Source organism: Enhydra lutris, unplaced genomic scaffold, assembly GCF_002288905.1.
Source record: "Enhydra lutris kenyoni isolate GAN:26980312 unplaced genomic scaffold, ASM228890v2 scaffoldscaffold1, whole genome shotgun sequence".
Classification (NCBI taxonomy): Eukaryota; Metazoa; Chordata; class Mammalia; order Carnivora; family Mustelidae; genus Enhydra; species Enhydra lutris.
Window position 1 is genome coordinate 18,450,629 of NW_019154085.1, and position 22,913 is coordinate 18,473,541.

A 22,913-nucleotide genomic window follows, 5' to 3' on the forward strand; every position below is an offset into this window, starting at 1 on the left:
GTGGGAAGAGGATGTGATGTTCTAAGCTGTGAAACCATTTCTGGAACTTGAACCTGGGACCAACCTGAAGAAAAGATCTGACTTAAAAGGTGCACAAAAGGCTTTTGAATCAACAGAGCCCATGATTCATACCATGAGTCTCTGTTTCCAACCACATGGGAAGACATATACCCCTAAATCTGTCTGTATGTGACTATTCCATTAGTTGCTTATGCCAGTTTCAAATGGATTTTTGTTGTTTGAAACATAAACTATCCTAAGTGATAGACTGCAGGGGGTGGGAGGAGAGATGGATCATAGTCGGGGAATGTCACCACCTACTCGTTTTTGGCAAACTTTCACGTGTAAACCCTCCCCTCCAGTCCTCTCATTTGTTTACATTTAGAAGCAGAAACAGTTGATTCAGCATCTCTGATAACCTCTCCTACAGCATTCTAACCTGGAACCTGAGTGCCTACCTGTCCACTGCAGGCATCCAATTTTAGAATTTGGTTTCTGATATGCTAAACCACTGACATAATATCAGTTTCATTTGGAACACCTCCAAGTGCTAGCAGAGTTTTGCAGAAGCATCCCCTGAAATGAGAAGAAAATGACCTCTCTCATGGAGTTCTATTCTAAAATTTATTACTAATACATGTGATTGAAACTGTGTGTTAATGAACTGTTGAAACTACTTTGGAAATAGTAAAAATGCTCAAGATAGTTTAGGAGTTACACGTGTCATGTCACACTGTGGCCCACATTGTCCTAGATCTAGTTTCAGGGGTGGGGTGGGTGTAAGAGTCCACTCTGGGCCATTCAGAGAACACCAGGAGTTCTGATCTGGTCCATTTCTCTTCTCTTTCTTCCTCTCCAGAATCCTTCCAGAGCTCTCTAACATGAGGGCTATTGTTTTTTGTCACATGCCTGCAGGTTATAGTACCCCTGGATGAGTTTTTAAAATAATAATCCCAGTTATTATCATGGTTAGATATCTCTTTGTTTCTTTTCTCCATCTATGGTGCCTAATGCTATCTTTGACCAGATGGAGAATGCAATTAAAATAAATATAATGTAATATAAAAATAAAACAGAACATATTGCTTTTGCAGGGCAATCTGGGCCCAAGATTTTGTGCAGTGGAAATTACTGGCTAAATAAACCTATCTCCTCATTGACACAAAGCTGAGGAGAGAGATTGGTTACAACAACAAAAAAAGAAAGAAATGTGATTATTTCCTAAATCAAGGCAAGAGAAGTTTTATCCAAATTCAAAATTATTGAAGTAGAAAGTTTCTTTATTATTTTTTCTTTTTCTTTTACATAAACAAATTCAATAGCATCACAGTCTAAGTGCTACAGAGGATGAAAAGTTGAATAAGAAGGGTCATCTCCCTAAAGAAGCTTCCAGTTTAGTTGGGGAGAATACAGATACATGAAAAGGGAAATAGAACAACATGGCAGGTGACCTAGAATAAGAGTTTGTTGCAGCTGTATTCTGGCAGAGGCCCTGCTCCTTTGGACCACTAGATGAGAAACTCATCCTTCCCAACAAGACAGTTCCAGTAGAGGGAGGATAGATAATAACCTTTACCACTTAATCATCATGGACACTGTCTCAACAAAGAGATTTTTAATACAAATAACAAGCAGACTCAAGTATGTGAAAATGATATTTGTTAGAAGAATCCATGGGTATCTTACAGAACTCAACAACCCTTGTGCTCCAGGAAAGAAGGAAATAGAGACTGGTCAATCTGTAGGACCAAGGGGGCTATTGCCAATCTTTCCATGACTATAGTGCCATTTGTCTCCACTTCCCTCCCAGTACCTAAATTTTTTTCTCTCTTCACACCAGCTCCTTTTGCATGTGGTGGAACATTACAGGCCTAGCCCTAAAACCACATCACTTCCTAATATCAAGGCTCTAAATTTTAGTTTCTAATTCTAGAAATTCTAGGTCTAAACTCCTAGGAAAGAATCTCATTGGCTCAAACTAGGTCCACTGTTCATCTCTGATCTAATCAGCTATGGCCAATAAGATATGTCAGTCAATACAAATACAGCAATGAAAACCCACCCATTTGGGTGGGTAGACTGTTCTTAGAAAAGTGAAATAGAGGCTGGGAAGACACAAATCTGGTTACAGTTCAGTATATTAGTTCCTGGTAGTTTCCTAAGTACTTTCACTTGTGATCAATTCTGTGTTTATAAGCCCATAAAAGATCTCTTTATCTTAACTAGAGCTTATGATTTGTCATTGACATACGTAACTCAACCTCTTAGAACTCCGTTTCCCATTTCCAAAACCTGAGAGCGGGACTGCTATATGCATGTGCGAGAGCCTATAACTTTAGAAGAAGGACCCATCCATGATCTTTATTTTATTTGACTATTCTCTCTTTTAAACACGTACTGCCAACATACCCATGAAAACATGTTAATCATCACTTGCCATCAGGGAAATGCAAATCAAAACTATAATGAGTTATCACCACACACCTGTCAGAATGGCTAAAAAAAAAAACACAAGAAACAACAGGTGTTGGCAAGGATGTGGACAAAAAGGAACACTCATGCACTGTTGGTGGGAATGTAGACTGGTGCAGCCACTGTGGAAACCAGTACGGAATTTCCTCAAAAAGTTAAAAATAGAACAACCCTACATTCCAGCAATTGCACTACTGAGTATTTACCCAAAGAATACAAAGACACTAATTCAAAGAGATAATGCACCCTTATGTTTATGGCAGCATTATTTACAATAGCCAAGATATGGAAGCAGTCCAAGTGTCCATCAATAGATGAATGGATAATCACCTCTTTTATATATATATATATACACACACACACATATGTATATATATACATATATATTTTTATATATATTATCACCTCTTCTTTCTCTATATATATAGATATTATTCATCTACAAAAAAGAATGAAAGACATGGATGAAGCTAGAGAGTACTATGCTAAGTGAGTTAAGTCAGAGAAAGACAAATGCCACATGATTTCACTCATCTGTGGAATTTTAGAAACAAAACAAACAAGAAAAGGGTAAAAAGAGAGAGAGAGAGAGAAGCAAACTAAGAAAGACTCTTAATTACAGAGAACAAACTGATGGTTACCAGAGGGGAGGTGAGTGGGGGGATGGGTGAAATAGGTGATGGGGATTAAGGAGGGCACTTGCTCTGATGAGCACCAGGTGTGCCTGGAAGTGTTGAATCACTGTACTGTATACATCAAACTAATATAACTGTATGTCAACTAACTGGAATTAAAATAAAAACTTGAAAAAATTCCATACACACAGTAATGTAGCATATCAAAGTTAGTAGAGGCAAACTTATACCTGAAGGATTTAAATAGGGACATTTGGGAAAGGCTAACAGTCATATTCTCCCTGATTACATGCCAGTAAAAATATTTGAAAGATCATAAAGAAAGGAGAACAAATAGCTATGCCATGGAGAAGTCTGATCAGAAGCCTTACTGAAGAGTGTATGGGTAAGTATTTCTGGTAGTATCTTGATGATACCTAGCCAGTTGGAGATTTTTTTGTTCTTGTCCCTCTTGAATATTTTCACTGTTGACAGAGGATATTTGAAAGAACAAGCTCTAATATTTCTTGAAAGTTTACTATATGAAAACCATTTTATGTAAGAAGAGCCATGTAATCTTTATATTGTCTCATCAAGCAGCTGTTATTATTGTTATTTTGTAGATGAGAGAAATTAAAGCTTAGGCAAGTTGAGTGGCTGGCCACTGTCATGTCCTAGAGAGCTATATTTGTCTACGGGTAGAATGTCCCAGCTCTGTCCACTACTCAGAATTTGCCTCCCAATACTAATGTCTCCCTTAAGTTTATATATATTTGACTTGATGGCTACATACACATACCCAGAAGGAATGACTGAAAATGCAAAGTTTCTAGGTCCTCTGAACTGAATGGATATAAGAAATCTTAGAAAAATCAGTTTACCTCTGCAAGCCCATTTTCTTTATTTATGAAAATGGGACCTTACCCATGAAAGAACCCAAGCTGCGGGTACCATGTCAAAGGGTTGAAGCAAATGAGGAGTTGTAGAGACCAGTCAATTTTAATTTTCTTCTTTCTGACAACAATTATCAGAGAATTAACCAAAAAGTAAAACATTATCCTCTGTTTCCCTTTACTTCTAAACTTTTAAAAGACAGCTTGGAAATTTCAATGAAAAAGTTTTAGTGGTAATGGAAGGGAAGCAGTTCTACTTTTAATAACTTGATATTTTGGCTCTTGATTGAATCATCACTGTTATCCCACTGCTACCTCCTTCTTGATGTATATGCCTCTCTCCCTCTGCTCCTATAGCCTGAACGTGGAGTGGAATCACTTTCTGAGCAGACCCTTAAGTCCTGCCCAGCACAAGCACCATAGTAGTGTGTACAAAAAGCACTGTATCAGAAAGCCATGAGACCTGGGTTCTGGACTCAACTCTGCCATCACTGACCTAGTCCCTAGGGAATCAGACCCTGCCTTTGGCCTTCAGTTGACTCATCTATAAAACAAGAGGGTGGGAGAAAAATGTCTTTTTAGGCTTCTTCCAACTTTAATGTTCCTTGACCCTGAGTGAGAAGAGAGAACACTCCTTAAGGTTTGCCTTGTCTCCACAACTAGGTCTTTCCAAGGCTTTTTGCCCTGAGAACACCAACAGGATTTTCTTATGCCCCTGTCTTTCCTGCTTTCTGAGTCAAAGAGCTGTGAGGTCAATATACAGGGATAAGATGCAAAATCAGTGTAGAGCACAGAGTGATACCTCCTATGTTACTTTATTATGACATTTTCTGGGTCATTTCACATGATTTGTTGACTTGTACTCTAAAGGGACATGAAATTTAATGGATTCCTTTTCATAGCAAATGCTTGAGTCCCCAGTGCCACCATGGAGCATAACTCTAGGTATGAAAGACACCTCTGGTTGTGCAACCAGGGACTTGCTAGAGGGGTGAAGGGTGGGGCATCTGCAGCATGACTTTGACACTCTTGCTCATAAGCATTACAAGGAGTCAAAGGGCACAACTGTTTAGCACTTAGTTCAGAAATTTCATTATCCATTCAGAGATTTCAAATTCCAACTTCATTCCTTACTTGCCACTAGATCTCAGGCAAGGTATTCATGCTCTCTCTGGCTCATACCTCATCTGTACAAAGAAAACATTTATTCTTCCTTCACAAGATCGTTGTTGAAGATAACATTTCATCTTTCATATAAAATGCGTAACCTAGTACATAGTAAGTATCCAAAGCATCTTAGTTGATATTACTATCCCTCAAAACACACACACACACACACACACACACACACACACACACACACACTAAATTCAAGAAAAAGCAACATTTTGATTATAAAATACAAAGACCATATCCTTATTGCATAAACAAAGCAATTATGATTTTTCATTTCTTTGAATTTTCAAGCAAAACTATGGGTATAAAATTCATAGCAGAGCCAAATTGAATTTCCAGGAAAGTAATATCTGAGGAGCTTTTAAAAGAGAGAGCTTTGTTGGCTGAAAGGCATAAACACATCTTAACCTTGAAATCAGAATGGGAGCAGACAGTGTGACTGGCCCCTGACTACTTATTGATGAACTTCCGCCTGCATGAAGACCAGGGTTATGCCAGCCAATTTTAACTCCATTCTATGTCTTTGTTCCCTGTTCTTTTATTTATTTTCCTTAGTGAAGATATTCCCAAGAGGAGTGTGGGAAAACTGAGTGCATTCATAGAATAAAACTATCACGGGGACTGTGGCACTGATGGGGTAGATCACGCTGGATATGGTGGGCATGCTGCTATGTATAAGATCATCTGCTTTCATGCCAGGGTCACATATACAAACACTACAGGGATCAGACAGACAACACAATTAAGTAAAATGGACTGGCTTGGGACTGAGGAAAATCAGAAAACACATACCTTCTCTAAAGAAGGCAAACACTGCTCCAGGCTGCTGTTGCCATGTTCACTGAGTGCCACTAGATCTTTCCACTTAAAAGAAGTTAGAAACTCTGGACTTTTATATTAAGCTTCTCAAATTCTTAATTGATGGCAATTCATTACAAAAAAAGAAGTATAAAACACCATTGGAGTCAAATTTCTAACCACACAGTCTTAGCCCGTTGTAACACCCGACAGTAACTAGAGTTCAGAATTTGCAGATAATTGGTATATGTTTGTGTATGTGGTTGGGTGAAGTGATGGCAGTCAGACAGACTTCAGTTTCTTTTCTCTCTCTCTCTCTTTTTAAAAATATTTTATTTTTTATTTGACACAGAGAGAGGACACAAGAAAGGGGAGTGGCAGGCAGAAGCAGAGGGAGAAGCAGACTCCCTGCTAAGCGGGTACCCAGTGTGGGTCTGAATCCAAGGACCCTGGGATCATGACCTGAGCTAAATGCAGATGCTCAACTGACTGAGCCACCCAGGTGCCCCTAGACTTCAGTTTCTACTGCATTGTTTTCACCAAATGCATTTGTACTTAGTCATAGAATATTCACTTAAGGTTACAACTTTCACAGTTTTGCTCCCAGTCATAAGAGAGCCACTGGTACCAGATTTGCCTTCCCACCATAAACAAGCATAAAGATGGCTAAATGATATGATATAATTGTTTTTAAGCATTGAACAACAGACAATGAAGAATTGCAGTCCTTGAGAGAAGAGAAACATACAAGGTGAACCTCCATTACTTTCGTCTGGGGGGCTTTTTCCTGTCACAATGTAGAAATTCAGAGCTGAAATAGAATGGCCATCTAGCTGAGCTGAAAAGACAGAGATCGGAATTGTAGACAGCAGAAGTACCTAGAATTTTCAGGAGAGGGTACTAGAAAAGAGGAAACTCCAAAATAGGGTGTTCCAGAAGTCTATGTGGCAATTTTCTTTTTAAATAAAAAATGATAAAATTGGATTTTGTTTTATTACTTAGGTACATGTAAAATGTATGACCACAATAGCACAAAAGATAGTAATTAAATAGGATTTTATTGTTGAAATTCACACATTTTATGTGAAGTAGTAAAGTATTAACTGTAAGAAAATTATGATAAATTAAATGTGTATATTTTAACCCTAGAAATGCAGTCCTCAAACTTTGGCTTGCAGACTAATCATATCAGCATCACCTAGGAATTTGTAAAAAATGCAAATTATTGGTCTCTATCCAGATTTACTGAATTCTTGGGAAGGGGGTAATCAGTTTTTGTTTTGCTTTAGATGCCTTGAGAATTACAGCCTTAGAGCAACAAAAAGCAAACCACAAAATTATAAAGTTGTGTAGGGAGGAATAAAGGATTCCTCAATTCATTTTATGATGCCAGGATATCCCTGATGTGAAAACCTGAAAAAGACATTACAAGTAAAGACAATTACAGACCAATATCTGTTGTGAGCATGGATGCAGAGATCCTAAATAAAATATTAGAAACTTGAATTCAGTGCAATATAAAAAGAATAATACATCATGACCAAGTGAACACAAGGCTGGTTTAATATTTAAAATCATTTAATATAACTCACCATATTAACAGATAATAAAAAGAGTAACTATATGATCCTCTTAGTAGAGGCAGGAAAATATTTGACATAATTCAACACTTATTCACAATGAAAAGTTTCAACAAACTGAAAATATAAGTGATAGTTCTTAACCTGATTTACATTTGCATCTACAAAAAGCCTAAAGCTAATACCATGTTTAATGGTGAATCAATGGATCTACTCCAACATGGGTAGCATGTAAATTCCATCACTTCCATTCAAATTGCACTGTTAGTCTTAAGGCAAGAAAAAGAAATAAAGAGCGTAAAGACTGGAAGGGAAAAAGTGAAATAAAGTTTATTCACATATTCACATGATTATCATTTAAAATATTTTAATATACTACCAACAAACAATTGGCAGATGAAATTTTAAAATATTTAAAATAACATCAAAAGATCAAATTGGTGAGAACAAATCTAATACATGTATGTACATACAAGGAAATAAATGAAACCTAAAAGAAAAAAATAAAGGATGTTTGTGGATTAGAAAAGTCACTATTGTTAAGATGTCAATTCTCACCAAACAGATTAAAGGTTCTATACATTCTCAGTCAAAATCTCGATCGACTTCTCTTTGTGAAAATTGAAAAATATATGGGAAAATACATGGGAAAAATATATGGGAAAATATATGGGAAAAATACAAAGAGTTTAGAATAGCCGAAATAATTTCGATAACCTGGGATCAGATGTACTGCCTGTTTTTAAAACTTGGTATAAAGGTATCGTAATCAATAGTGTGGGATTGGTGTCAACAAAGACAAATAGATCACTAGAATATAACAGATCCAGAAATAGACCCATAGTTAAGTCACCTGGCTTTCAACAAAGGCATGAAGGCAATTCAATGGGGAGAGCAAATCTTTTCAATAAATTGTGCTGGATAGCCATATTGGGGAAAAAGCAAAGCAAAACAAAACTGTGACTTCTACCTCTCACTATACCCAAAACTGATTTCAAATGGCTTCTAAACTGAAATGTAATGGTGAAAATGTCAAGTTTCTAGGGGAAAAGAGAAGAGTATCACTGAATCCTGGGGTTGGCAAAGCTTTCTTAGGTAAGACACAAAAGGCGCTAACTATAAAAGGAAAATAATTATCTGATAGACTATCAATATTCTAATTTTTCTCCTCAAAAAGTACAAGTAGGTGAAACAGCAAAACTAGGAAAACATATTTACATTAGTTTTATTTGATAAAATTTCTCTTCTATATTTATGAAGAACTTCTACAAACGTGCAATTAAAAACAACCAAATTTAAAAATGAGTGAAAAACATAATCAGACATTTCACAAAAGCAGATGTATGGATGGCTAATAAGCATGTGGAAAAGTACTCAATATCATTAATCATTGGGGAAAGGCAAGAGGAAATTTCCAGTATGAGGAAAATGTTCTATATCTTGATTGAGGGGTTGTTTACAAAAGTATATATTTTAACAAAACTGATTGAACTTTATACTTAAGATTCATATCTCACTGTGTGTATATTTTATAACAACTTAAAGGAGTACAAACAGCTTGTATTTTTTTCTAGCTGATTTGTTGCTATTCTAGCATTTCTACTTAGAGTAGATTTGTTTTTAATTTGGTTTTTGTTTGTTTTCTCATTTATTCATTCAGCATTTACTAAGTACCAAGCTTTGAGTTTTAGTGAAACCAACTTGTCATCAATTTTTGCATGATTAGGACAGGGGAGGGCCAGAGAAGAAATGACTGGGGTGTGAACCAAGGAGTTGACAGTGGAGATGGAAAAGAAGGAAAAGAAAACTTATCTGAGACATATCTGGAAGGACTCAGTAGGACTGAATAGACTGGGGGGCAGAGTTGGCAGGTTCAGTGGAGGGAGAGATCTAGAAATACATTTAGATGCCTGTCTTAAGTGACTGAAGAATGAATGTTGGTATCCAGAAATCAAAAAAAGAAATATAAGAAAGAATTGGTTGGGGTAGGAAAAGGATATGGGTACTGGGCTAATACAAGATGGTGGGTTCAGTTCTGCACAGATTGAGTTCAAGTGCCCAAAAGAAAGCCAAAAGGAGAGGTCAGTCAAGGAACTAGTTATAACATCAGACCACTGAATCTTAATTACCTTCTGCTTTGTATTGGAAACTTGGTTTGGTCCCACAGTCCTTTTCAGTCTTTTTTTTTTTTTAAGATTTTATTTATTTATTTGAGATAGAGAGGGAGAGTACAAGGAGAGGGAGCAGCAGGCAGAGGGACAGGGAGGGAGAGAAGCAGGCTCCCTGCTGAGTAGAGAGCCAGACAGCGAGGACTACTCAGGGGCTTGATCCCAGGACCAGGGATCATGACCTGAGCCGAAAGCAGATGCTTAACCGACTGACCCACCACTGAGCACCTCATCCTTTTCTAGTCTTGTGGATAAAATGGACTTAATCCATCTGACTACTGTCACTAAACGATTCCAAGGTTAATGGCAAATTTTGACTTGGATTTAAAAGAAAAAATTCATCCCCAAACTTTAGATCAAGTTCTATTATGTGCTAGCCTGGTGGGAGTAAAAAGTGTATGGTGTGTGGCATCTGGCTGAACTTGATTTCAATTCCTGCTCTGCCATGGGTGATCTCAGATAAATTAACTTATGCATACCAGCCTCAATTTCCTCTCTCAGAAAAGGGGATTAGAAATCGTATTTTGCAGCAATGTTGTAATAATCATGACAGATTCTTTGTGGGAAAGTACCTCTCACGGAACCTAGCACACAGTAAATGCTTAATACATATCCATATACTAGTAGATTTGCTCTCAGATGATGAAGGGATGATGTTTCACCAAGAAAACAGCCTTAGCTAAAAGTATGCCAAAGTATGCCAAAACTTTGACTCTGTTTCCCTCCCTATCCCCCTTCAAAGCTCAGGTCTTTCCCCCTTTTTTTCATCATCAGGATCAGCCCTCAGGAGAGAAAGTGACATCAGTCATTGACCTCTCAGTTGTTAATGAGCTTACATCATCTCTTCCCTAGCTGGAGACTTCACATTCCGAGCCTTCTATGTAACAATAGAAAGAATGGCTTTGTTTGAGGTTAAAGGCTCAGTGTGCTGGTGAGGAAAGAGGTTGTGCAGAGCAGGGGCCCTTTCCTGGGACTCCTAAAATCCTAGCCATGAAAGTAGCTAATTCTCTCTTCTCTGCCTCCCAGTTTATAGTAAAGAGAAGGAGAGCCCTATTTCACCGGAGGTGGTGTACAGACACCCCCACTAGCCCTCTGCAGCTCTACTCTCCTCACTGCCTAATCATCTCCCTGGCTTTGTAGTTTTACTTTGGATTTCAATTATTAGTAGTAGTTGTAATTCTCTATAAGAGACAAATAGGGGGAAGGGGAGTATTTGTCTGTTATCTGTTACTCTTTAAGCTAAATGTCTACAGGTTAATTAAATTGAGAAGTATTCCCCCTGGGATGTACCCAGGTCCCTGGTGGTCCAATAAGGTAATAAAACCATGGTGAAACTGAAAGCATTATTGCATATAGTACTTTATTCTCATCAGCAATGGCATCCAAATACAAATTCAGTCAATTATTGGGTGATTCAGAACAGGTTTTCTAGGAATTTAATTATCAGAATGGTCTGTGTGGGCACCGTGGTTGCTGTGGGGCAAATGAGCTGGAATTGTCCAAGGGCCAGTGGTCTCATGTCCTGACTAAACACATTTACCCAGAAAGCAACTACTGAACAAAGAATTCTGCTCTGCTTTTATCAGAGAAAATGTCTACCACAGCAGCAACCTCTGTTAGGGATGTGTGTGCGCGTGAGTGTGTGTGTGTGTGTGTGTGTGTGTGTGTGTGTGTGTGTGTGTATTTAAATCACCTCATTTTCTTTGTTTCTTCAAACTCCCTCTATTAATTCATTAATTTAGTTAAGTCTTTGTAAGCATCCTAAATTCTCCCAAACAATTGGACTGATGTTATCAGATCTAAGCAACAATGAAATCAATAAAGACTCTGGAGGGGAGCAAGAAGAAAGGTACAGGGTAATAGCAATTCTTCCTGCAAGCAATCTAACCCATTTTTAATTTAATTTGGAGTGCCATTATTTCAGGATTCCAAATGCTAAGGCCATTTTAATCATGCAGATCCCATGTCTTATTGAGTTGTGGCAGAGAATTACTCTTTTTTGTGACCCTGAGTTAGCAAGGACATGCTAGGCAAACAGCCAAGGTGCTATAAGCTCAATAATAAAAATAATCTATATTTAAAGTTAGCATGATGGCTATTAGCCATTGGATCTCCTGATAGGAGGAGTGTCACCTCTTCAGACCTTAGAGCTGTTTGACTTAGCACTTTCTTTAGTGAATGAGAAATATCATCAAACAAGCTATCTCTCTTGCACAAGAGGAAAGAAGGCATAAAACACAGACTATAGAGAAAAGTTATGAAGTAATTAAACATATAAAGGAGAAGTGCCAATGGGGCTGAGGAGGGATTTGGGGGGAAACAATGGAAAGAGACTGACCTTGCAAAGGAGGGCAAAAACCTCCCTTTCCTGGAGAGTTGTCTGAGGGTGTATGATGAACCAGAGATCTATTTTGAGCCCATCTGCTCTTCACCAGAAGAAAAATAACTTGGTTATCTACTTTCTGTGAAAAAAGCAAATAGATATTAAATCCCACATCATGTTACCCTGCATACCAGGTTTGGATTCTCTTTTCTAATGGCTATCATTTACTGAATCCATATTGTATGTACGGAGTTCACAAATTCTTTGCATGCATTAGCCTTATCTAATTTTCAGTGCCAGACCCATGCTATGTATTTTCCACATTTTATAGATGAGGAAATGGAAGCTTTAGGAGAAAATACATAATTTTCCCACAGCTAGCAGGAGACAGAGCTGGAATTTTTATCTGGAATTCCAAGCCTCCCACTTTTTATTCTGCATTACCATGTTTTTTTTCAATAGCCCATAAAGGTATTTGGTTGCTGCTATTTGTTTATTTTAATAAAGAGTTCAAACATGGCCTTCTAAAATATGGTTTTTTGGTATTAAATAGGTATCTAGGCTCACAGATAAGTACTGAGATGTCTGACCATTTATTCTGTCCTTTTCAGAGTGCTCCAAATGTTTAAATTCAATTTTAAAGGCACAACTAGTTAAAATTGGCATGCAATCAGTTTGGAAGATAGCCTCTCCTCCACAGTCTTAAAAATTAGCTGCCACAGGAATGTAGACGTTGAACTAGAAGACACTTAGTATATCTCATGCTGGACCACTTTACTAGAAAGTTCTATAAATATTCTGAAACCCATTTGTTCTCAAAGCTGCCAACTTACCTTCTCTGTGCCTTGCTAGAAAGTGGGATTAGTGCTTTCAGTCACTACCTCATTTTGCAAAAACTGTCAGGGATTAATAAAATAGTATTAGCAAAATACCAATTGTTTTTCTTTAAACTACCTCAAAAACATTAATTCCTTCAATTCACCTTCTAGAGAATGAAGACACAAGACAGTCAATAATTCAAATTCTCCAGTAAAATGGGAAAGTATCATTGACCCTAAAGAGCACAGAGGTTAATTTATTTGCAAAAAATTACCTCCTGCCACATGCTCTGGATGGAAAAGAAATTATCTTAAGCCTCATGAGAAAACAATCATCTCTGTCCCTTTACACCTCCTCATTTCTGTTTGTTTTGGGTATGTGTTTATAGGGGTTTCGGTTCCCAGGAAGCCATGTAAGAGAGGTGTTCAAATATGTTTGAATACATCAAAGCTCGTATGTTCTTAGTTTGTCCAAGAGAGAAGCCATCAGGATCAAGAGGAGAACTGGTAACATGGATGACAGCCAAGCACACTTTGCAGGCTAAGCAGAATTTTTACAGGTCTATTTATTTATTTATTTTTCAATGATTTGCAAGGCTGGGTAAATTGAATTACTCAGTGTTGATTATATAGTAGGTTAGTAGGCAAGCCCAGAAGGTCAACTTTTTCACCACTACAACTGCTATCCTTTATCTCCACCCCAAATTATTCTTCAGGGAAATTATTCCTATCCTTAATCCAATCTATAAAGACAATGGCATTTCCTCAAATTACTTCCAATAATTCAAATAAGAGGACACTAAATTTAAGTAATGACTTGTTGACATTTGAATTGTAAATTCATGAACACATTCATTAAGAACTTTTTGATTTAAAATATTCTTTTTCTAAATTGTATTTTGGAATGATATATAATGGATAATTGTTCTTTCTTTGTTTATTCAGAATCCATTCCCCTGTCTTTTGGTGACAAAATCCGTTTCCTTTAAGGAAAATTTATCTCCTGCAGGGTGTATAGACTAGGTGAGACTGTAAATGAAGGTTCCTCACCTTCCCCTCAATAAGTGATAGAAATTTCACTAAGGCAGGTCAATCAGGGCCTCTCTCCTAAATATCTTGAGGGTGGCATGTACCCATCATAGCAGCAGACCCTGATGAGATATCTTGAAATGGAGAATACTAAAGTAATCTGGTTCCTTCTTTTCCCCCTTGGTCTAGTTCCTCAGTTTTCTCTTCAATTCTGTGAGCCTCCCCCAACTATATTTCCCCCAACTTATAAATCCCCACTTTATGTAAATTAGCCAGAATCCATTCCTTCTGTTTGCAACCACATACTCTACTATACCAGCTCAAGATGCTAAAATGAATGGGAAGCAATGATAGTGAGACCAAGGTCTAGTCTCAAGGGGGTAGATTACTTGTTTTCAATAGTTCAATAGTTCTGGCTTTGATCTCGTTTCTACCTCACATTGTTCTAGAAACATCTGAGGGAGAAAAAATACATTACAGATTTAGCCACCAAATCTCTTGAAGGAAAAGTCAAGACATAACCTTTTCTAATATTTGTCTTTTTGTCTTCTGTACCCTGGTTGGCAGTCTCAGTATCCACACCAATTCTAATATAAAATATTAAAAAAAATCACTTAACAACAGCAGAAGGACCAGGTTAAACTTCTATCTAACATTTTCTTCAGTGTTCCTTCAAAAGACAACACTGGGAGATTATGAATGACATGAATTTTGAATTCTGTATCAGACTGTGCCAATTCCTTAGATTTGCAGATTCCATAATGTTTCTAAATTAGATATTTTATTAGCTTTAATATATCTCCTAACCTGATTCAGACTCTAGGATGTGTTTTGCAATGTGGGTTCATTTGTAATTGACTTTTTAGGATATTATTGTATGAATAACAGCTGAAGAATATCATCCTCCCTGTTCTGTTTTTGAGATAATAACAACATGTTAGCACAGGTGTCCTTGGGTACTGAAATAACAAGCTACTTGGGTAATATAGTGGCAGAGACCACAAGAGAAGGAAGGTAAGGGAGGGAACTAATGGATATTGAACACATATATCTTGCCAAGCATTATGATAGGAATTTATTATCCCCATTTTTAAAAGAGGGAAACTGAGGCTTAGTGAAGCTAAGAATATAATCTTTGCATCCTTTGCCCTGGCCACCATGGTATGTGAGCCACTGAGGAGACTCAACTAAGAAAGAAAAGACATAGGATCTAAGTAACAGGACTTTCACCACAGGAGAGAAAAAGATCTTCAAGTTAATGGGGAGAAGAGATTCTGGGATGATTGTCATGTGGCAGAGCTAGGGAACCGTGTTAGAGAATGAGATCAGAGAGATCTGGGACAAATGCCACCAAGAAAGTGAAATTTTAAAATATCTGGTATGTTCTAATGTTGAGAAGAGACTTACACATGGAAGAAATTTTAGGGGTGAATTGGTGTTTGGTGCCTATAAAACTATGCAAGTAGGAAACAAATTAATGATTTTTTAATGCTAAAGAAAAGAAAAAATGCGTAAGCAAGAAAATATAATATGAATATATTACAATGCTTAATTTTGAATAATCTCTACTTTATATAAATTGTACCCGAAAGTGGGAAAAGGGAAAGCTAATTATATTAATTTGTTAGGGCTGCCATAATAAAGTGTCACAAACAGGGTGGCTTATACAACAGAAATGTATTGCCTTGAAGTTCTGCAAGATAGAAGTCTAAAAACAAGGTATTGGCAGGTTTAGTTCCTTCTGAAGGCTATGAGAGAAGAATCTATTCCAGGCATCTCTCCTTGGCTTGTAGATGACTGCCTTCCTGTTCACATGGCATTTTCCCTGTATATGTGTCTCTGTGTCTAAATCTCCCCTTTTTATAAAGACATCATTCATACTGGATTAGGGCCCACTCTAATGACCTCACTTAAACTTGATTGCCTCTGTAAAGATCATATCTCCAAACAAAGTCACATTCTGAGTTGCTGAGGGTTAAAACTTCAATATATGAATTCAATTCAACTCATAACACTGATTAATGTATTTCCTGAAGCTAGATTTCTTTGATATCAAAATTGAAAAAGAGTTTAATTAAATAATTTCCACTTAGTAACATTATAATAAAGACATGTATATATCAGTTTCATGTATAAATATAAATGTAATAACTTCAAATAAACTAAATGGTAGAGTAATAGTATGTAATAGTATACTAAAAAATAATTCATAATTAAGTCAGGTTTACCCTTGGAATGAAAGAATGAGTAAATCAGAAATTCTATAAATATAATTTGCCACATTAATGGACAAAAATAAAAATTACCTGTCATTCCAGATGAAAAACATTGTTTGATAAAGTTTAATACTTACATTTATAATTTGAGAAAACATTAAAAAATAAGAAAAGTAAATAAGTGAAAACAATTAGGTTAACAGAATAAAATGTAAGGTAGTATCTTTGTGACCTAGGGCAGGGAATGACTTCTAAAACAAAACTTCAGAAGCATATATCAGAAGGCTAAATAATAAATAAATAAATAAATAAAATTAAAAAGAACTAAATTAAATTACATCATAATTAAGAATTTTAGCTCAATTGAAAGCACTACAGATAAAGCTCATAGGTAACTATCAATATAGAAGATATCTGTGGCATCTAGACCAACAAGGGATAATTTGTTTTGAATACACAAAGAACTCCTAAAAATCAACAAGGTAACAACTCTAATAGATAAAATAGCAAGGCAATTTATAGAAGAGGAAACCCAAAAAGTTAATAAGCATCCATCAAGATGCTCAAAATCATTGTAATCAGTGAAATGCAAATTAAAGCAATTCAATTGGGGGCGCCTGGGTGGCTCAGTGGGTTAAAGCCTCTGCCTTCGGCTCAGGTCATGGTCCCGGGGTCCTGGGATCGAGCCCCACATTGGGCTCTTGCTCTGCAGGAAGCCTGCTTCCTCCTCTCTCTCTGCCTGCCTCTCTGCCTACTTGTGATCTCTGTCTGTCAAAAAAAAAAAAAAAAAAAAATTCAGTTAGCAAAAAAAAAAAAAGAGGAAGTTGGATAATACCAAATAAATGCCAAGTGAGGATGTGGGGACAGAGAGACTTTCATGAACTGCTGGAGTAAGGGAAGGCAAGAGGGCAATTTGTCACTCCTTAATCTTATTAAGTAGGCATTTGCCTATGAGCAAGCAATTCCACTCAGGCATGTATCCTAAGGAAACGATTCTTTGGATCTGTAAGGGGACATGTAAAGGATTTGGAAGTACCCTGAGTGTTTATCCCTGTGAATGTGGGTAGGAAAAAATAATTAGTACATATATGGAATATTATGTAGCAGTTAGAATCAAAGGATTAGATGTTCACATGCTTGATGAAAAAAGTTAGAATGACAGGTAAAATACAGTAGTATTATTTATAAAAATTTTAAAATTATGTACACTCAAAAATACATATATTTCAGGAACATTTTGACCTAAAAAGATACATGTAAAACACATTAACCTGTCTGGGGGGAAATAGTAGTTCTATAAGGATGAAATGGGATACATAAATGGAGGAAGGAAGGAAGGGGAAGGAAAGACCCTATTTGAGTCTGTTTAATATACCAGAGGTAACTCTTTGCTGCTAGATGTATGTTTAGCATATCGGAAGGAAAATTTAAACAAGGATTTTATATAGGGGTTGCTAATGAAAATCTGTTAGTAGAAAAAAAAATTGATGGATTTGACCACATCTAAATCAAATATTTCCATTTTTCCATAAACAAATCAGCAAATTTTAGGGAAAAGATATTTGCAGAAGTGATGTGGAATTGATATTTAGACTATATAAAGAACTTTGCAAGCAAACAAAAAAGAAAAAGGACAGAAATTCAAAAGAAAAAAAATGGGCAATGGACAGGAACAGGCAATTAACAGAAGGGGAAATGAAAACAGCTACTGAGTTATGAAAGATATACATCCTCATTAGTAATCAGAGAAATGCAAATTTTAAAAAGTGAAATACCATTTTACACCCACCAGATTGGCAAAAATTAGAAAGTGCTGGCAAGGATGTGAGGAAATTTTACCCTCACTGTTGGTGAAATTATAAATTGGTGCAAACATTCTGTACAGCAATCTGGAAGTACTTAGTATGTGTATACCCTCACAATTTAGAAATTCTACTCTTGGGAATATACTGCAGAGAATTTCTTGCTCAGAGATCCACACAGAAACATGGTGATGGAAGATTGTAACATTATTTGTAGTGCCAAAAAGTTGGAATCAATCTCACTATCCACTAGAGAATCTAGGTATCCACTATATGTCCACTAGGAAAATGAATATGTGAACTATGCTTCATGCAAGAGTCAGAAATAGTATATGCATGTACTGGCATAATCTCCAGGACTAAGAAGCAATAAACTGGATTTGTATAGAGAAAAATAGATGTCAGAAACACTAAGTTATGTGAAAAGTAAGTAAGAGAATGAGATTTATAGCACACTACCATCCACATAACTAAAAACCATATATAAGTGACACAACACAATCTTCTAAATAAACACTAATAAACTAAATAAACAATGGGAGGTGGATTGGAAGAATCTGTGTAAAACATTTGAGGAGTTGCTGATGGGAGTGCCTGGGTGGACGGCGGATAGAGACCAAGGCAGAAACAGAATAAAACATGATGAAATAAAATAATAAAACAGGAGCCTTGCAAGGTTGATTGTTTCATGAATTGTCTCAATTCTGTAGACCTCAGATAATAAACAGCAAGTGGAGTCCCTCAAACAATTCTCTCTACTGTTTTAAAAAGTGCTATGATTAGAAACTATATTTTCAAGTGCTTGAAGAAGTCCAGCAACAGACAGCAAACTAGAATTAAAGCAGGCAATGCCATTTATAGATTCTCTTGGCTAATCATTCATTTATATGCAGCAGTGGGATAGTGCTGATCTAGAGAGATAGTCTATTGGTTTTGAACAACTTTGCGGCAGATGAGTGATTGAACAATGGCATTTGTGTAAGTTAAATTGTTTTCTCTTTGTTCACATGCAGTGACCAGCATTTGAGGACTAAACACTCTACCAAATAACTACATTTCTGACCAAATAATGGATTGCCAGGAAATGCACAGGCTGGAAACATTCCTTCACAAGTTGGGTAGCTTCAAATCTGTCTATCATTTTTTAAAGCAAGTAGAGACGCTGAGAAGGGCATGAACTCTAAGCAAACAGAAAGTTCAGACCCACCCAAAGGTGTTACTTCTAATAATTTTAATTGGTCATCTTCCTACTCATAGGGAAAAATTAGTATAATGGGATTGCATTGCCTTTTTTATTTGGAACTTATGAATGGGCTGGTTCTTAATAAAGATAAATGAGACCCAAGCTGCAGAATAGTGCCATGATGCCATTCTCTTCCAAGCAGGTTTTCAACATAGGCAGGAATCTCTACAGCTCTGGAGCATTATTAATACAAGTGAAATGAGATTCTTTTACATCTGGCTCCACTCTATTCTGGGCTGCTTAATGTACCAGTGCCAGCTCTTTGCCACTAGACGTATATTTAGCATATTGGAAGGAAAACCAAAAGCAAGGAGTTTACATAGGAGCTAATCTGATAATTACATGGGTAACCAAAAGCCAGACAGTAAGGGATAGTGAAAACAATATAATTAAATAATTTGAGTGAGTCAGGAAGACTAGAAGAGAGGAGCTTGCCTTTGAGACTAGATGCTGAATACATTTTATCAAAGAAGGAAATCGAAGGAAGAATTTGATGCAGAAACACATTCACTCTCAGAAGATGGATGGTAGTTAATAATCTCAAACCTCCCCTTTGGCCCAGTGTTCAGTTTTCAGTGAGAACTTGAAGTATGATTTTAACTGAAAACAGAAAGGCAAAGAAGACTGGGGGAAGTTAACTTTAACAACATTCCAGGTAAATTCTTCTAATTCCTGAGGTATGAAAATGGGGATCAGGCATGAGAAATGTGGAATCCCTAAGAATGGCATTCTATCAATACCAATTATTTTCAGCTAACGTTTTTGCTGTCAATATAGAATTTCCATTTGCCAAAGTCTTCTAGGTCTTTCTGAAGCTGCCTAAATTGTTCCTCCAAGGAGCTGGCTATCATTACCTCCAGGCCCTGGGTAAGGCTGAGAGGTTAAGTGAGGTGCCCAGGCTGCACACTTTATTTCAAGGCATCAGGTGCCAATATAGGATTATCTCTCCAAGTTTCTGACTCTTTGTACAACAAATGCTGTTTTCCTAAATTGTTCCTCCAAGGAGCTGGCTATCATTACCTCCAGGCCCCGGGTAAGGCTGAGAGGTTAAGTGAGGTGCCCAGGCTGCACACTTTATTTCAAGGCATCAGGTGCCAATATAGGATTATCTCTCCAAGTTTCTGACTCTTTGTACAACAAATGCTGCTTTCCAGGGTAAAACATATCATATAACATCTGTGTTTAGATAGTGTGAGAAACTCTCCTGAGCAGTGCAGACCTCTTGGGATATAGCATCTACCTTTAGAGGCACCTAGCACATGTTCATCTACAAGTCCCCTTGATAACATGGGGTGTACATCATATTTATTCAGCAGCAAGAACAGAAGACTTATTCAAAGAACCAGTGTTGAGTAGGCAAGGTCTACTCAACTCTAATCTAGGTCACTAGCAAGATTGAGTCATGTCATAAACAAACACATGGGTTCTTAAAAGGTATTCAGTGTCACTTAAGGAATCAAACTGCTTGCTTTCCTAAGAAGGCAGAATAATATGGATAGGAAGAGTATAGACCTTGGAATCAGACTGGGTATGATTCTTGTTCTCCACCAATGAGTAGCTAAGTGAAACTGATCCTCATTTTCCTCATCTGCAAAAAGGAAAAGGGAATACTAGTTGAATAGGGTTGTTGTGCATATCCTCACCACCACCACACACCTCATCCCCAGAATCTCAGAATGTGACTTTATTTGGAAATAGGGCCTTTGCAGATGCAGTCAAATTAAGATGAGGTCATTAGATAGGCTCTGATCTAATACGACTGGTATTCTTACAAAAAGGGGAAATTTGGACGCTGAAAAACATGCAGAGAAGGAAGACAATATGAAGAGACACAGAAGGAACACCATGTAAAGAAGGATGGAAGTGGTGAATCCACACACCAAGGAGGCCAAAGATTGCTGACAAATCACCAGAAGCTAGAAAGAGGCAAGGAGGGATCCTTTTCCTACAGGTGTCAGAGGGAGTACAGTCCTGGCGTCAATCTCAATTTTAGACTTCCAGCCTCCAGAGCCAGGAGAGAATAAATTTCCATTGTTCTAAGACACCCAATTTGTTGTTATGGTAGCCTTGGGAAATTAATGCATTGCAAATGTTGAAAGCAATTATTTATGTAAAGTGCGTATGTAGGCCTGCAATGAATTCAAGTTCTCTTCTTCAAAGAAAAGTATTTATACAGTAAAATACAAATACTTTTCACTTTCTCTCTTGAACTTCATCATGGTCTGACCCCAGAGCAGATGGATCTTTGCATCTGTTACAGCAGCCTTAAATTCTACAGGTCAATGCCAGAAATTACTTGGTTTCCTAGGGGAATCTCTGGGTTAGGAAGAACTGAGCACTGAGCCAAAAATCCCTAGATCTAAACTGGAGGGTAGAAAACTCCTGACTGGAACATAAACTACCACTTATTGAGAAGATCTGAGATGCTTTTCTCCAAGGGACACTGGGACATAGTGTGAGGGTAAGCCTAACTCCTACACCTTGGGTCCCAGCCGCCCCATAGCCAGTGCTTCTCAATACTCACCTATAGGCGGTACCCTAGCCAAGGTTATTGAACTCTATGAGATTAGAGGACATTTCAGGGGACATTGGATGCAGTGGATGAGTCTGTATGCTGGGTCCAGATAGTTCGGGTTTGATCTCAACTCTGGTACTTACTGTGCGTCCTTGTTATTCTCGATGCCTGAGTTTCCTCCTTTGAAAAATGGGCAAGATAACAACAATACCTAACGCAGAGGCATATTGTGAGGGTTAGTTAGCACAGCTAAAGCATATGGTGGTTGGAGGTATGTAGTCAGTACTATGTGAGTGTGTGCTGTTATTGCTATTACTGCTTTCATTAAGATGTAGTTCCCACTTGTTCTCTAATCCTGGCAGCTGGTTCCTAACCTCAGGCCTGAAGCTCTTATCTTCATAACTTGCCTAGTATTTAGTCTCTAGAACTAGGGCCTGGACCAGACTGTACAATCTCAACCCATTGCTGTGAGAAGAAAACCAGTGTCTGGGCCCCCCTCCCATTTCCCCGAAGACATCCCTGAGGTTGCCCACCTGCCAAGATGTCCAAATGTTTTGAATTCTCTGTCTCTGGGCTCCTCCCTTTCATGCTGTCGCCTAACCATCCCCTAATGTGTTAATCCCTCCGCTGATGGGAAATGGCTGGGCTACCACCTTTCACCTGTTAGCCAGAATGGACTTTCTTTATATTTCAGCATCTGCACTGTCCCTGGGAAATCTGAGCGGACATCCACAAGCAGTCTTGGTGAGTCCTATTTGCTCTAACTTCCTGCAGAAAATGGAGTCACATCTAAATGTGAGACTGAATGTTTCCACATCCCACCAAAATGGAGTCTGTTCATTTTGACGACAAAGCTGCTAAAACATGAAAACTATGTGGGGATTATACGGGCACCTGACAATGTCTATCTAACGATGACAAATCCATCAATCATGAGGCATTCCATGTGAATGTACCAAATCATGAGATTCAGCAGAATAGGAAAGTCCACATTTGTAAGACTTTATAAACCTTTCTCTCGTTCTGCAGCATTCTCTGTAACCACTTCGGTGGGAGGTATTTAGAAGAAACATCCCCAACAACAAAATATAAAGGTCAAAATTTAAATCCTTTCCTGCTATTGTCGCCTCAGGATGACTACCTAGAAGGTATTAGTTACGTTCTACGAGCTGAAGAGCGGAAGGGCAACTGAGACACGGGGACCTTGGAAGGAGTGAGGCTTGTTAAACTAACGTTTGTCAAGTAGTAATTGTGTTCCCGACTCTG